Source organism: Anabrus simplex, chromosome 4, assembly GCF_040414725.1.
Source record: "Anabrus simplex isolate iqAnaSimp1 chromosome 4, ASM4041472v1, whole genome shotgun sequence".
In the NCBI taxonomy this organism is placed as follows: domain Eukaryota; kingdom Metazoa; phylum Arthropoda; class Insecta; order Orthoptera; family Tettigoniidae; genus Anabrus; species Anabrus simplex.
In genome coordinates, this window is record NC_090268.1 from 437777104 (window position 1) to 437790905 (window position 13802).

The 13802-nt window shown below is 39.6% G+C and overlaps 1 non-coding gene across 1 annotated transcript; it reads right to left on the bottom strand.

Moving 5' to 3' along the window:
* Positions 1-423: 423 nt before the first annotated feature.
* On the bottom strand, positions 424-505 carry TRNAS-CGA (transfer RNA serine (anticodon CGA)). The gene has a single exon. It is a non-coding gene; the product is annotated as a tRNA-Ser (tRNA).
* Positions 506-13802: the final 13297 nt, after the last annotated feature.

Sequence of the window (13802 nt, forward strand, 5' to 3'; positions counted from 1 at the left end):
TGGGAGATAATCACGCTAACCACTACTCCACAGACACGGACTGAAATTGTAAATCCACTTTAAACCAACCTTATCAATACTACATTCCTTGTTTAATTTTTAAATTGTTGCTACGTCATTGTAAACATGTAAAACAAACACATCCGCTCACACAACGCGGGTATATGAGTTACACCTGAATATTTATAACTGATGTGTGAGAATAAGTCCGTCTCCACAGTTGTATCCCCCGACCCAGAGTCTGAAGCTCCAGGACACTGCCCTCGAGGCGGTAGAGGTGGGATCCCTCGCTGAGTCTGAGGGATAAACCGACCCTGAAGGGTAAACATATAAATAAGAAGAAGAAGTGTGAGAAAAACGCGTCTCATTCCTGCTGAATATCTCATTCAGAAATACCATATTTATTCATTAGTCAAAAATTCTCGCTGCTGACAGGATTCGAACCTGCGCGGGCATTGCCCATTGGATTTCGAGTCCAACTCCTTAACCACTCGGACACCGCAGCGCCTCACCTGTTGATTCCTCTTGCTGTATCCTACGCAGAGGAGTCATAGGAGTATTGTGTAAGAATTGCTCTAATCTCGAATACTGCACAATCACGTTATGCAATAAATGAACTGAAAAGTCTCTTTCCTCTTTTGCCTTCATCATTTTGTATTACGCTCTTCTCCGCGTAGGTGGTCTCCTTCAACTTTTTCTTAATCAGTTTACCCTCCAGGTTTGGTTGTTCCCTCGGACTTAACGAGGGATCCCACCTCTACCGCCTCAAGGGCAGTATCCTGGAACGTGAGACATTGGGTCGGGGGATACAACTGGGGAGAATGACCAGTACCTCGCCCAGGCGGCCTGACCTGTTATTCTGAACAGAGGCCTTGTGGGTGGATGGGAATATTGGAAGGAATAGACACGGAAGAGGGAAGGAAGCGGCCGGCCGTGGCCTTAAGGTAGGTACCATCCCGGCGTTTGCCTGGATGACAGTGGGAGACCACGGAAAACCACCTCCAGGATGGCTGAGGGGCGAATCGAACCCACCTCTACTCATTTGACCTCCCGAGGCTGAGTCGACCCCGTTCCTGCTTCAGTGAGGATCGAACGCACTATCTCTAGAATGCAAGCTCCCAGCTATGTGACACAAACTACGCAGCCACTCGCTTGGTAGAAGAAAAATTAATCGCATGAGATTAAAATCCTCGACCTGGACGGGAATCGACCCATAGCACACTAAATACGACAGCTCCGCATACGGGAACAGTATCCAGAAATGTGTGATTGCTAGAGTAAGCTCTCAAGAAGGGTAAAGGATGTAGTTCTCTGCCGAACAGACCTAGTAAATCAGCCAGCACATGGAAACTTACTGGCAAAAACGGAGGGAAGGGAAGACTGGTCTAAATAGGTCGAGTACATATAATGATGTCCACCTCTGTGGTGTAGTGGTTTGCGTGATTAGCTGCCACCCCCGGAGGCCCGGTTTCGATTCCCGGCTCTGCCACGAAATTTGAAAAGTGGTACGAGGGCTGGAACGGGGTCCACTCAGCCTCGGGAGGTCAACTGAGTAGAGGTGGGTTCGATTCCCACCTCAGCCATCCGGGAAATGGTTTTCCGTGGTTTCCCACTTCTCCTCCAGACGAATGCCGGCATGGTACCTAACTTAAGGCCAAGGCCGCTTCCTTCCCTCTTCCTTGTCTATCCCTTCCAATTCCCCCCATCCTTCCACAAGGCCCCTGTTCAGTATAGCAGGTGAGGTAACCTGGGTGAGGTATTGGTCATTCTCCCCAGTTGTATCCGCAGACCAAGAGTCTGAAGCTCCAGGACACTGCCCTGGAGGCGGTAGAGGTGGGATCCCTCTCTGAGTCCGAGGGAAAAACCGACACTGGAGGGTAAACTGTTGATGATGACATATAATGATAATCATAATAATAATAATAATAATAATAATTTGTTATTATTTAATAATATTTATCATGGTATTATTATTGTCATCATCATGATTACGTTCATCGAGACTTTCAGCCAGGGGCGTAACGTCTGTGATACGGGTCCCCCTGCCAAAATAATATTCGGACCCCCTCGAATAAAATGTTTATCCTATAAATAATTTAATGTATATTTAATTACATCAGGTAGAAGTAATGCATGATATTGTCACGTTTTATGACCAAAGAGGGTATTCGTTGTTTAAAATTATTTAAAAATAATGTTATACGTTTTATTTGACACTCTCCGTGGTTTAACAGCTGAATTGCCAACCACGCACCACTTAACTCTGATTGTTTTCATTTTTAATTGGCTTTTTATACACACTTGTCGACTAACGTGTGACAAAAATGAAATGTTCTGCGAAATTCGTGCATAGTACGTTTTATGATCATTTCCGTGCAGAGTGACATTAGGCTATAACTTTTACTATTTCTCGAAGAGACTGCGGGGCCGCTTAAAGGCCCGGGCCCGCCTGCATTATAGGCTCTGCAAGCTCCTGCCTTCAGCTTCCATGAGCACGTTACTTAGGCTGCGTGCGTATCAACTTCTACACGGTGTCTCCAGTGGGCAGGTGTTGTTGGTACACATTGTAGCGGTCACGGGGCCGATCTTATGGCTACTGTACACCAGAACACACTGAGTCCGCTTGCTGTGCAGTGTGACTTGCTGTCTTCCGTCTGTTCCTTTCGGCTGTTTTCATTATTTTGCAGTCCACATTCAGAGTGTGTCTCCGTGCTCAAGCTTCACAAACCTGTCGTTCTGAAGGTCTTCCTTGCTCGCTATACCAAACTCCTGAAGTATACGTGACATGTTTCAGTATTCCTCAAAATTCAGTCATTCTGTCTGGAAAAAAGTAAAGCAGATGTTCTCTAGGCCAGTTAGTCGATATTAGTGCACGACAGAATGAAGTAAAACATTTTTTTACAACGTTCTTTTCCTACTGCAGACTCCCATTCCTGATGTGCATTTTCGGTTCTTATCAGTTCTCAGGCTATAAACACACAAAGTCGGGCTTATGTGAAGTAAGTCCTAGAGGTAATACGTATATTTTTATTAGATACCTCCCTACAACACTTGCAAGCTTTCACAAGGATAGAGTATCTCAAGCAGTAGATATTGTTTCACAAAAGTTCCCTTAATAGTTAAATTCAAACAGGATTGCTTCAAGGTAGTTATTGTGGTCTACCTAGGTACAGGTGTGATTTCTGAAAATGGCTATCTACCCCTTAAATGCTCTCACAGTTGAGTGGAGAAGGTCAGAACTTCATCCAAATCTTTTCATGAAATCCAAGAGTAGCTCGGGATTCGTCCTTCGAGCACCGATCATGAGGTTAGTGATGTTCATGCACTTAGACTTGTATTTGTCTTTGTAGAATGGCATTGTGGTTTCAAAGATTTGTCTTTTATTCAAGGTCTACTTCGGCTTCTTCAGGTTGGACTTCATTTGTCTCTAACCAGATAGACGGGTCGATTCTGTAGCCTACTGCTGTGTGAGGATGGATGGTGGTGACTTTTATTCGTCTGTTGCTCCTGTCATTTGAGAAACCATGCACCTCCTCATAGTCTTAGACCTTAGCAATCAGGGATCTGATGGTAAGATGGCGAGAATTGCGCAGGAGTTCACCATGTGGTCAGAACCCCACGACATGCGCAAGTGGGACAGCGTCTTGATCTGCCCGGTTCAGAGCGTACGGCTGACACATTTTCAGTCAACTTGTAGAGATGAATACACTTCCTTACGCCCTTCACATATCTGACTATATCTGTCGGGTGCGATCTTCAGATCCGAAAGTAGGTATTCTACCACCCATTCACAGAGAAATCTTCTATTACGTCATGGGAGTAAGCGCGGGTGTTTGCTTTACAGTTTCAGAATGTCATGATCTACACCCGTGTGTATTTAGAAATTATGGAGTATCACTGATTTTGTTAGATTATCCATGATTTCAGAGGCTTTCTTCATCCTATACAAATTGTTCTTGAAATGAGGGAACGTCCCCGTGGTGACTTGTTATTGAAGGGCTTTGTTCAGTATTATTCTACAGTATACCCATTCTTCCAGTATGTCTCTTCCAGTTTTGTCTTTGAGTATCCATGTACTGAAACACAAGTTGAATTCTGAAAGAAAAATTATTGTTTTTAAAAGTAGTCATAAAAATTAGTTTGAATGAAAAGAATTAATTACATTTCTTGGTTATGATTATCACAGTACAATTTCCTGTAGACCAGAGATGGGGCTGTACCAGTTCTTTCCCATTCCTAGCCCTTTATTACGCCATCGTCGCCATAAGACCTATCTGTAAGACCAGAGGCACGCATGCTGGGTTTTTCGAACCGCGGGCGGGACAGAGACAGCAACGTTGTGGCTGAGTCACAGGCCGTAAAGGTCTAGGAGCAGTGAATGTTCATTAGAGTATTAAGGGGATAATGTTGTTTTTCATTTCCAATGGACGGAAATCCACGTACGTTTCAATATAACTTACGTCGTAAGATATCACTTATTTCTGTTATGTTTACGTTATACTATAAAGGGTTTACTGGTATCTCAAAAACTCACAGTTCTAGCCCTTCACACAAGCAACTCAATGTATAAAACATCCTAGGGACATGAGCTAAAAATTTTAGGTAAAAAAAATATAGGAAAATCGCAGAATAGATTCTTTATTATTCCTAAAATCCTTTTTTCAATCATTGTAAAAGAAAATAATACTTCTTGGCAAATTACCGTGTGCTCCGATCAGTTTAAGTACTTATCGAAGACGAGGCCAAGGTTCTTTACAGTTTCGTTTAAGTTTATCGGTGGCGTAGAATAGGACTGGAGAAATGTTAACACTTTTCAGTTTAGTATGATTATTTTTTGGATCCTGTCATGATTGTTTGAAATTTGAATGGATTGACTTAATTATTTTAGTTCAGTTTTTTAAATTTTCTAGGTCATCGTTTATTTTATCAATGTTTAGTTGAAAACCGTAAAAAACGTATTTAGCGAGACGTAAAGCAAATAACATTCATTATTTAATTAATGTCTAGTTGGATGTCTTTCGATTTTGTATGCATATAGTAGTTGATTGTGATATGCGTAGAAATGGTATTTACAAGTTTGTAATGTTCTGGTAGGTCCTTTAAGTACATTGAAAATAGTAGTGGCTCTAGAACACTGCCCTTAAGTACACCCACTTCAGTTTGTTACCAGAGTGGTAATTTCGTACTTTCTGGCGCGCTTACACTACCGTGTAGCCTATGGCACTTTCACCAGGATTAATTGATTCGAGAACTGGAAAAATACAAAGAAAAGCAGCTTGATTTGCTCTGGGTGAACTCCGACAAAAGTGTAGCGTTACGAAAGTGTTGGAAAGCTTGGGCTGGGAAGAGGAAACGACCTACTTGATTTAGTTGTAAGTTCCGAGCTTGAAATAATAACAGTAAGTTATTTATTACACCACCTAATCAATACAAAGTCTAGTCTTGGATGATTTACATAAATTTGTTAACTAATAGTGGTACATGTTTCGCCTTCCCTGTACCACTATTAGTTAACAAATTTATGTAAATCATCAAAGACTAGACTTTGTATTAATTAGGTGGTCTAATAAATAACTTACTGTTATTATTTCAAGTTAAATATCATCAATACGGACTAAAAATGATATTTATTACATGTAAGTTCCGAGCTGTCAGAAAAGAGATAAGTTTGAAAGTTTGAGTAGTGTTTTTAAATGTAGGAAAGATCACAACGCGCAAGTAAATTTGGAATTCAAGAGAACGAGTTTGGGCAAATATTCCTTTATAGGAAGAGGAGTTAGTTATTGCAATAATTTACCAAGTGAAATGTTCAAAAACATTTCTAAACTTTTGTAATTATTTAACAAAAGGCCAGGTAAACAGCAGGTAGGGAAACTACTACCTGGGAGACTGCCCAAAATTCAGATCAATGGTGATTGATTGATTGATTGATTGATTGATTGATTGATTGATTGATTGATTGATTGATTGATTGATTGATTGATTGATTGATTGATTGATTGATTGATTGATTGATTGATTGATTGATTGATTGATTGATTGATTGATTGATTGATTGATTGATTGATTGATTGATTGATTGATTGATTGATTGATTGATTGATTGATTGATTGATTGATTGATTGATTGATTGATTGATTGATTGATTGATTGATTGATTGATTGATTGATTGATTGATTGATTGATTACAAAACTACGCAATGTCAACCATTAAACTTGTTGAAGTAGGTCAATATGTTGCATTTTATTGACTGAAGCACAGGAATTTTCTTTTTCTTTTTGGTGAAAATCCTGTCATTCGCAACCAGGAAATTGTAAATTAAATTTTGCACGCTTCAACCACGTGTACTTGTACAATTTAACGTGTCAGATTTCTTTGAATGTGTAAGGAAAATGAAACCATGTCCATTAACCTCGAGCGCAGTATACTGTGAATATTTATTCAGAAATTGATGAATTGGAAGAAGACATATTTCGAGCTTCCTTGTCTGTATGGAAGAGAAGTTGCAACATATTGCGCGACATACCTGACTGGGTGGCGCCAAAATGAAGAGTTTCGTGACTTAAGAAACCCCCAAAGTAAGAGCGTAAGTTAAGGAAAGACAAGGAAGGAAAATATATCTGGACAACTCCGCCCCAAAAACAAATGCCGGATCACAGTAGTGCCAACGTGAGAGTGTGATTTTAGATGATCATTTGGTAGAATGTCGCCTGAATTATATAAAGAAAACATGTCAAGTCCAAATTGGGAATATTTGACCTTTAACAAAAATATAATTATGCTTAATACAGCACTGTGAGTGAAATTACGCCGCCAAGGATTATGTAATCGGCAATAGCGTGCCCACTCTAGCAGTGAACCCATACGTCCAATGGGGAATCCCAGGGATAGGCCTGCTACTTGATCGCGGATTGTAATTAATCTACCGATCGATTTGATTTCCGCTTCACAGGAAGTGATATTGATCGATGGGCCATACAAGCAATCGCATCATCAATACCATAGGACTTGTAGAACAGGAGATATGGAAAGTGTAGTGGAGACCGCTCCTCAGCTCATCTCCGAACCGGAGAGAAATGATAAAAGGACCCGCCTATGAGGGTGGAGGAATACATGACGTGATGTTTCAGAGTCAGTCACACGACCGGCGAGCGTTCTGCCTTGGCCTTTTTTCTGGCGTGAACCGCGCAAATGATCGGTAATTCAGTGATAAAGATTCTATAAAAGTGCATTGATAATTGCTGAAACAATGTAAACGGTAGTGGAAGTTCGATTCGCGGTACGATCGCGATGTATTTGAAAGATAATGAGACCGTGCCGTCAACTCGTGTTGCTAGATCGTGACCTAACAATGCGCCGTGATTCGGGAGAGAAAAGTGCTCTCCAGACAGTGCATGTATTAGAGACGAAGTCCGTAGTGGTGATGGCGAACAAGCTGGTGAGATTGTGTGGATAAACACTCGGATTGAGAAGGAATAAATTCCATGTACAATTATAGTACTGTAATCCGAAGTGTACACTGTGTTCGTATCATAACGCCGAGACGGATTTTGTCTGCAGAAATACGGAAACTGTAATAGGGTCTCGAACGTAGGTATCCACCATACTATTTTTTGAGTCGCATAATCTGTAGCAGTGAACCTACCATAATCTGCCTTGAAGTAACTTTGCTTGTATAAACGAGGTGGTGGAATTCGCTATTTCCATAAAGAGGTCATGCTGAAACTTTGTTAGTGAAAATATAAATCACTCTCTGTGAAGGAATAATTCATAATTTGTGAAACGGCTATTGCAATTTTCGAATTGCCAGTATCGACGCAAAACTAACTGTGACGAGTGAAGACGGATTATCAGTGAACGTGGTGTTGCTTAGTCATTTTCCAGTGATTACGAACCCAGGGATCGTGAAGACATCCAGAATGGACGCAAGACAATTCGAACCTACGGCCAGCAAGAGCATCATCATGGAGTAGACGACGCCAGGAGCCCTTCGAGGCTCGAACGATGGACAACCTGACATGGCGCTGAGTACAATAATTTGAAATTTTGTGAATGCTGGGTATTTACTTTTTGTAAATATGTAGATAATACTAGGATAGTATTAGAGTAATATGATGAATTTAGATTTTCAAATAGGGAATAGCTTGGAGTAGTCAATAGGATATTATTTAAATCTTGTTAGCTTACTTGGGAATGGAGGCTAGAGAAACAGATTTAATTTCAGGCAACTTAACTTTATTCATATTAGTGCATGTGCATGGGGTAAATCTTTAATGTTTTGAGAGTGCTTTAGATAGGCGGGAATATTAATGTTGCTGTTAACTTAACGTAGTAGACTTCTTCTAATTGAAATATTCACTATGTTTTATAATAGCATGGCGACAGGGTCCTCACAATTTCCTGTTTAAATGTATCAAATGCGGGAATAGAAATGCACTCTATCAGTAAAGATAAATCTCTTTGTAGTTTAGTTTCCATGATAAGACATAGTGATTTAGTCAGGGCACCCTTTCCTTAACTAGTTGAGATTAAATTCTTTTATTTATTTATTTATTTATTTAAAGTCACTTTACCTTATATTTGCATATCTTTGAATTTGAGTAACCTTTTTCTGGTGCGGGGAAAACCGTAGGGAAATCTTCAATATTATGAGCCGTGTCTGAATACAAGCCTTTTGTGAATAAGATATGAGATTAATGATGAGACGGAAAGATATCTATATAAATAAAATCGTAACGACCGTGTGTCTGTACATTGAATATTTTGGCGTAATTTCCGGACAGTTATCCGTTTCAGGTGTAATAATGACCATCTGCATCATTTTTAGCTTTGGTGTCTGTTTGTCTGTTTGTTTGTCTGTTTGTCTGTTTGTCTGTCCTTCTATAACTTGAAAACTACTGGATATATTTCCACCAAACTTCATTTTTAGAATCCACCTGTCCTTGGGTAGGTTTTAGCGCAAATATTGTTTCTAAATCCCTGAACTGAGTGGGGATTTTTACGAAACCGAAACCGTGATTTTGCACTCCCTCAAAGTATACACAACCGCACTTAATGGAAATCTACCTGCCTTAATGAAAATTTATTTCTAAACCTATTTTTTGCTCATGTGCATCATTTCGATAACAGGATTTAATAAGGGAGATATCATTAACGGACCTTTTTTCGGCACAAATCCCACCGGACTTAACGCAAGAGTGGGTGCGTGTAAAGCGTATTTCTTACAACTTGAAAACTACTGAAGATATTTGAACCAAACTTTACATATAGCATCCATCTGTCCAAGGGTAGGTTTCCTTGGAGTTAGTTAGTTAGTTAGTTAGTTAGTTAGCTAGTTTGTTTGTCTGTTGGTCTGTTTGTCTGTCTTTCTATAACTTGAAAACTACTCGATATATTTCCACCAAACTTCATATTTAGTATCCACCTGTCCTTGGGTAGGTTTTAGGGCAAGTATTGTTTCTAAATCCCTGAACTAATTGGGGTTTATACGAAACCGAAACCGTGATTTTGCACTCCCTCAAAATATACACAACCAAACTTAATCGAAATCTACCTGCCTTAATGGAAATTAATTTCTAAACCTTTTTTTTTCTCATGTGCATCATTTCGATACCAGGATTAATAACGGAGATATCATTAACGGACCGTTTTTCGGTACAAGTCCCACCGGACTTAACGCAAGAGCGGGTGCGCGTAAAGCGTATTTCTTACAACTTGAAAACTATTGAGATATTTGAACCAAACTTTATATTTAGCATCCACCCCTCCAAGGGTAGGTTTTAAGGTTTATACCATTTCAAATTCCCGGAATACTTTGGGATTTTATAGGGGACCGAAATGGTGATTTTTACTCTCCCACAATATATAAAGTACAAGACCAACCTGACTGGAAATCGATCTAACTGTTTGGAAATCCAATTCTAATTTATTTTTCTCGTGTGCATTTTTCAACGGGAGGATTAATAAGGGAGATAACATGGAAGGTCGGTTTTCAGGCTAAGTCTAGCGGACATAGCCCAAAAGGTGTTATACGTGGAACAGATTCCTTATCTATCTAGATAAATCATATCGTAACGACCATGTGTCTGTGCATTGACTATTTTGGCGAAATTTTCGTACAGATTTCCGTTTAAGGGGTAATAATGACCGCCTGAATATCTTTTTGCTATAGTTTCCTGGAAGTCCTAAATTTTACACCCCCCCCCCAGCCCTCGCCCAAAATCGAGATTGCCTCACAATCTGCCACACGAGCTGAAAAATTGGAATTAAGCGAATCTATAAATTTTAGCCGGTAACCTACGGAAAACTTCCAAGATCTTTAAATATTTCACTTTTTTGCCAAATAATATCGAAATATAGGCAATTTAACGACGGTGCAGACCTTCGTTTCGAGGTATTTCGCGGCTGAACAGTAAGTCCTATCACAAACCGGATGGCACGATCTCCGTTCAATTTCAAATGATCTACAACTTTGGTCCTGTGATATTTTGTCGTCTCTGTCTCTCTCTCCCTTATTTCGATGATTCGTAAATTTTGTGCTTTTTACACGTGTATTAGTTTGACACATTTATAGGAAAGGTAGAGTCATCGAATTTGGCACGCACATTGACAGGACCAATGCCTATATGCGAACCCAATTTCATGATTCTAGCTTCCACGTAAGTAGGTGAAAAATAATGTAAAATGATGAAAATGTACCCAAAAGTCACCCCATTCAAATGTCGTAACTCAATCGAACCCATAAATATGTGAGATACGAGAAAATGTTTTAACACCAAACATGTAGATCGATAAAGGAGACGTCTGAGGGTGCAAACCGTTTGTTGGTATGATGTACCGTTTAGGAGCAGTAAATCTCGAAATGAAGGTTTGCACTTTCAAACGTGCCCATGCTTATCTATCATCTGCATAAATATAATCGCAACGACCGTCTGTCTATACATTTGCTATTTTGGCGGAATTTCCGTACAGTTATCCGTTTCAGTAGTAATAATGACCATCTGCATATTTCTTAACTTTGGTGTCTGTTTGTCGGTTTGATTGTATGAGTTTTTATAATTTGAAAACGACTGAATGTATTTCTACCAAACTTGATTCATTTCAATTCAATCACTACTGATCTGCATTTAGGGCAGTCGCCCAGGTGGCAGATTCTCTACTGTTGTTTTCCTAGCCTTTTCTTAAATGATTGCAAAGAAATAGGAAATTTATTGAACATCTCCCTTGGTAAGTTATTCCTTAGAATCCACCTGTCCTTGTGTAAGTTTTAGGGCCAATATTATTTCTGAATACATAAATTTACTGGAGGTTTATCCGAAACCGGAACCATAGTTTTGCACTTCCTCAAAATATGCACATCCGAAATCTAGAATCCTTAATGGAAATCCATTTCTAAAACTTTTATTCTCATGTGAATTTTTCGACAGGAGGATTAATAAGTGAGATATCATGAACGGTTGGTTTTGCAGGTTAAGTCCAGCGGACGTAGCCAAAATGTGTTGTACATGGAGCAGATTCCTTATCTATCTATATAAATAAAATCGTAAGGACCGTGTGTGCCTGTACATTGACTATTTTGGTGAAATTTTCGTACCGATACCCGTTCCAGGGGTAATAATGATCGTCTGGACAATTTTTGGTTTAATTTCCTGAAAGTCACAATTTTTACCCCCTTACCCAAAATCCAGATTGCAGCATAATCTGCCAGACAAGCAAGAAAATTGAAATTTGGCAAAATTATACGTTTCAGCCTGTAACGAACGAAAAACTTCACAGATCTTTAATTTTTTCATTTTTTATCCCCGAAGAATATCAAAATATGGAAGCAATTTTAATGATAGTGCAGACCTTCGTTTCGAGATATTTCGTGGGATGAACGGGAATTCCTATCACATAACGGATGGCACAATCTTCGTTGAATTAGGAGTGATCTTCAACCTTGGTCTTATGACTTTTTGACGTATCTGTATCGCTTATACTTTATATTCGTCTCTATTTCTCGATTTTAAGTAAATTTGGACTCTTTACCTATATAATTCATACTTTCAATCACTTACAGGAAGGGTAGTATGATCAAACTCTACACGAACATTAGCCCACCCAGTACCCATATGTGAGCCAAATGCTATGTCACATAATTATCCGAAAAGTAATGCAATGTAAGATAATCTTACACAAATTTCAACCTATTCAACGTTTCTGACTCAATCTGACCCATGAATAGATGAGATGCGAGAAAATATCATAGGACCAGCCATTTAGATCGCTAAATACTGCCCCTTACGGTACAATCCTTTGTCAATATGACGTACCGTTCAGCAGCAGTTAGTCTGTAAATGAAGGTCTGCAATATTGTAAACATGCATATACTTTCGTATGTCCATCTATATACATTCATTGATGTCGATTGTAGCGATCGAGAAAGGGTGTGTCTGCTATTGTAATCAGTACTCCCTACACCGACTTTGACTGCTGGCAGTAGGAATGGAGTCCTTCTCCAACTCCTGTGTAACTGGCATTAGTAAGGAGGGCCTACCATTTTAATGAATAATTCACTTCCCGATTTGTCTTGCAGAAGGCAAGGGATCATGCAGTTTTGTTCAAAAGTCCCCTACCCTATTGTGTTTGGCTCTAGGCCAGGGTGGCCAACATTATAAACAAATGTTCCAGTCTAAAATTTGACTAGCATTAGGCATAGTGGCCTGTTGTTTTCATGGAAACAAGCTAATTCTGTGTGACTGGCAGTAAGCTGGCTGGCAGCAGTAAAAAGGGCCTGTCATTATAATGATAACTCCACAACTCAATTTTGACTGGTGGTAGGGAAGTTGCCTGCTATTATAATAAAAGCTCATCAACTGTAATCTGTCTGAAAGTAGGAAATGGATCTGCCATTGTAACTAAAACTCCCCAAATCGATTGTGACCGCGCAGTAGGCAATGGGGCCTGCAATTATAATGTAAACTTGCCAACTCGATTGTGAATGGCAGTAGGCAAGTGAGCCTGCCGTTATCATCACAACTCCGCAACCCTCACTTTACATTGGAAACAACGTATGGGGACCTCCGCATGCTATTTCTAGGATAAGGCTAAGAGACATGCAATTTTAAAACAATCTCATTTACTGCACGCACAGTCTTTACGTCGATATCCATATACAATGTAGAATACCTTAGCGAAGCACGGGTAGATTTGCTAGTAATGAATATCTTTGAAGTGTGCAGAGGATGCACTAATAGATTTGACCACTGATAATGATATAATGGTGCAGTTGAATTGAAAAAAATAGCCGCAAACACTTCTTGAGAATATGTTTTCTTGTTGTGAGACTTGTTAAAGATGAGAATCTATGCCTAGGTCGAGGGGGAGCCCAACCCAGTGATTTATGACTGTGAACGAGGTGTCTGTTTAAAGCGATGGAGCTCTGAATGAAGGTCCGAGACAAATGCTGGGTTCTCACACAAACATAGCTTGTATTAGAAGTGGCACTATGATTGTTTCCTATTTGCAATAATAAAGATTTGAATAAATGAACGTCATTTTTACTACTTATTTACCTTATCGAGAATGTAGTTAGGGATATACAGGATTCTATGTTGATGGTGCAATTGAGGCCACCAGTTCGAGTCCCATGGCACATGATGGATTTCTAGTCACACACACTGACTTGCTTGCTCCAAGAATACAGCCAGTTTTTTGTGTTATACGTCACTTTATTTCAGGATTTTATGGATTCGAGTGTATTTTAATGTGTAAATGTTGTTTCTATTTTTGAATATGATTTCGTGAGTTTCTTTCATTAT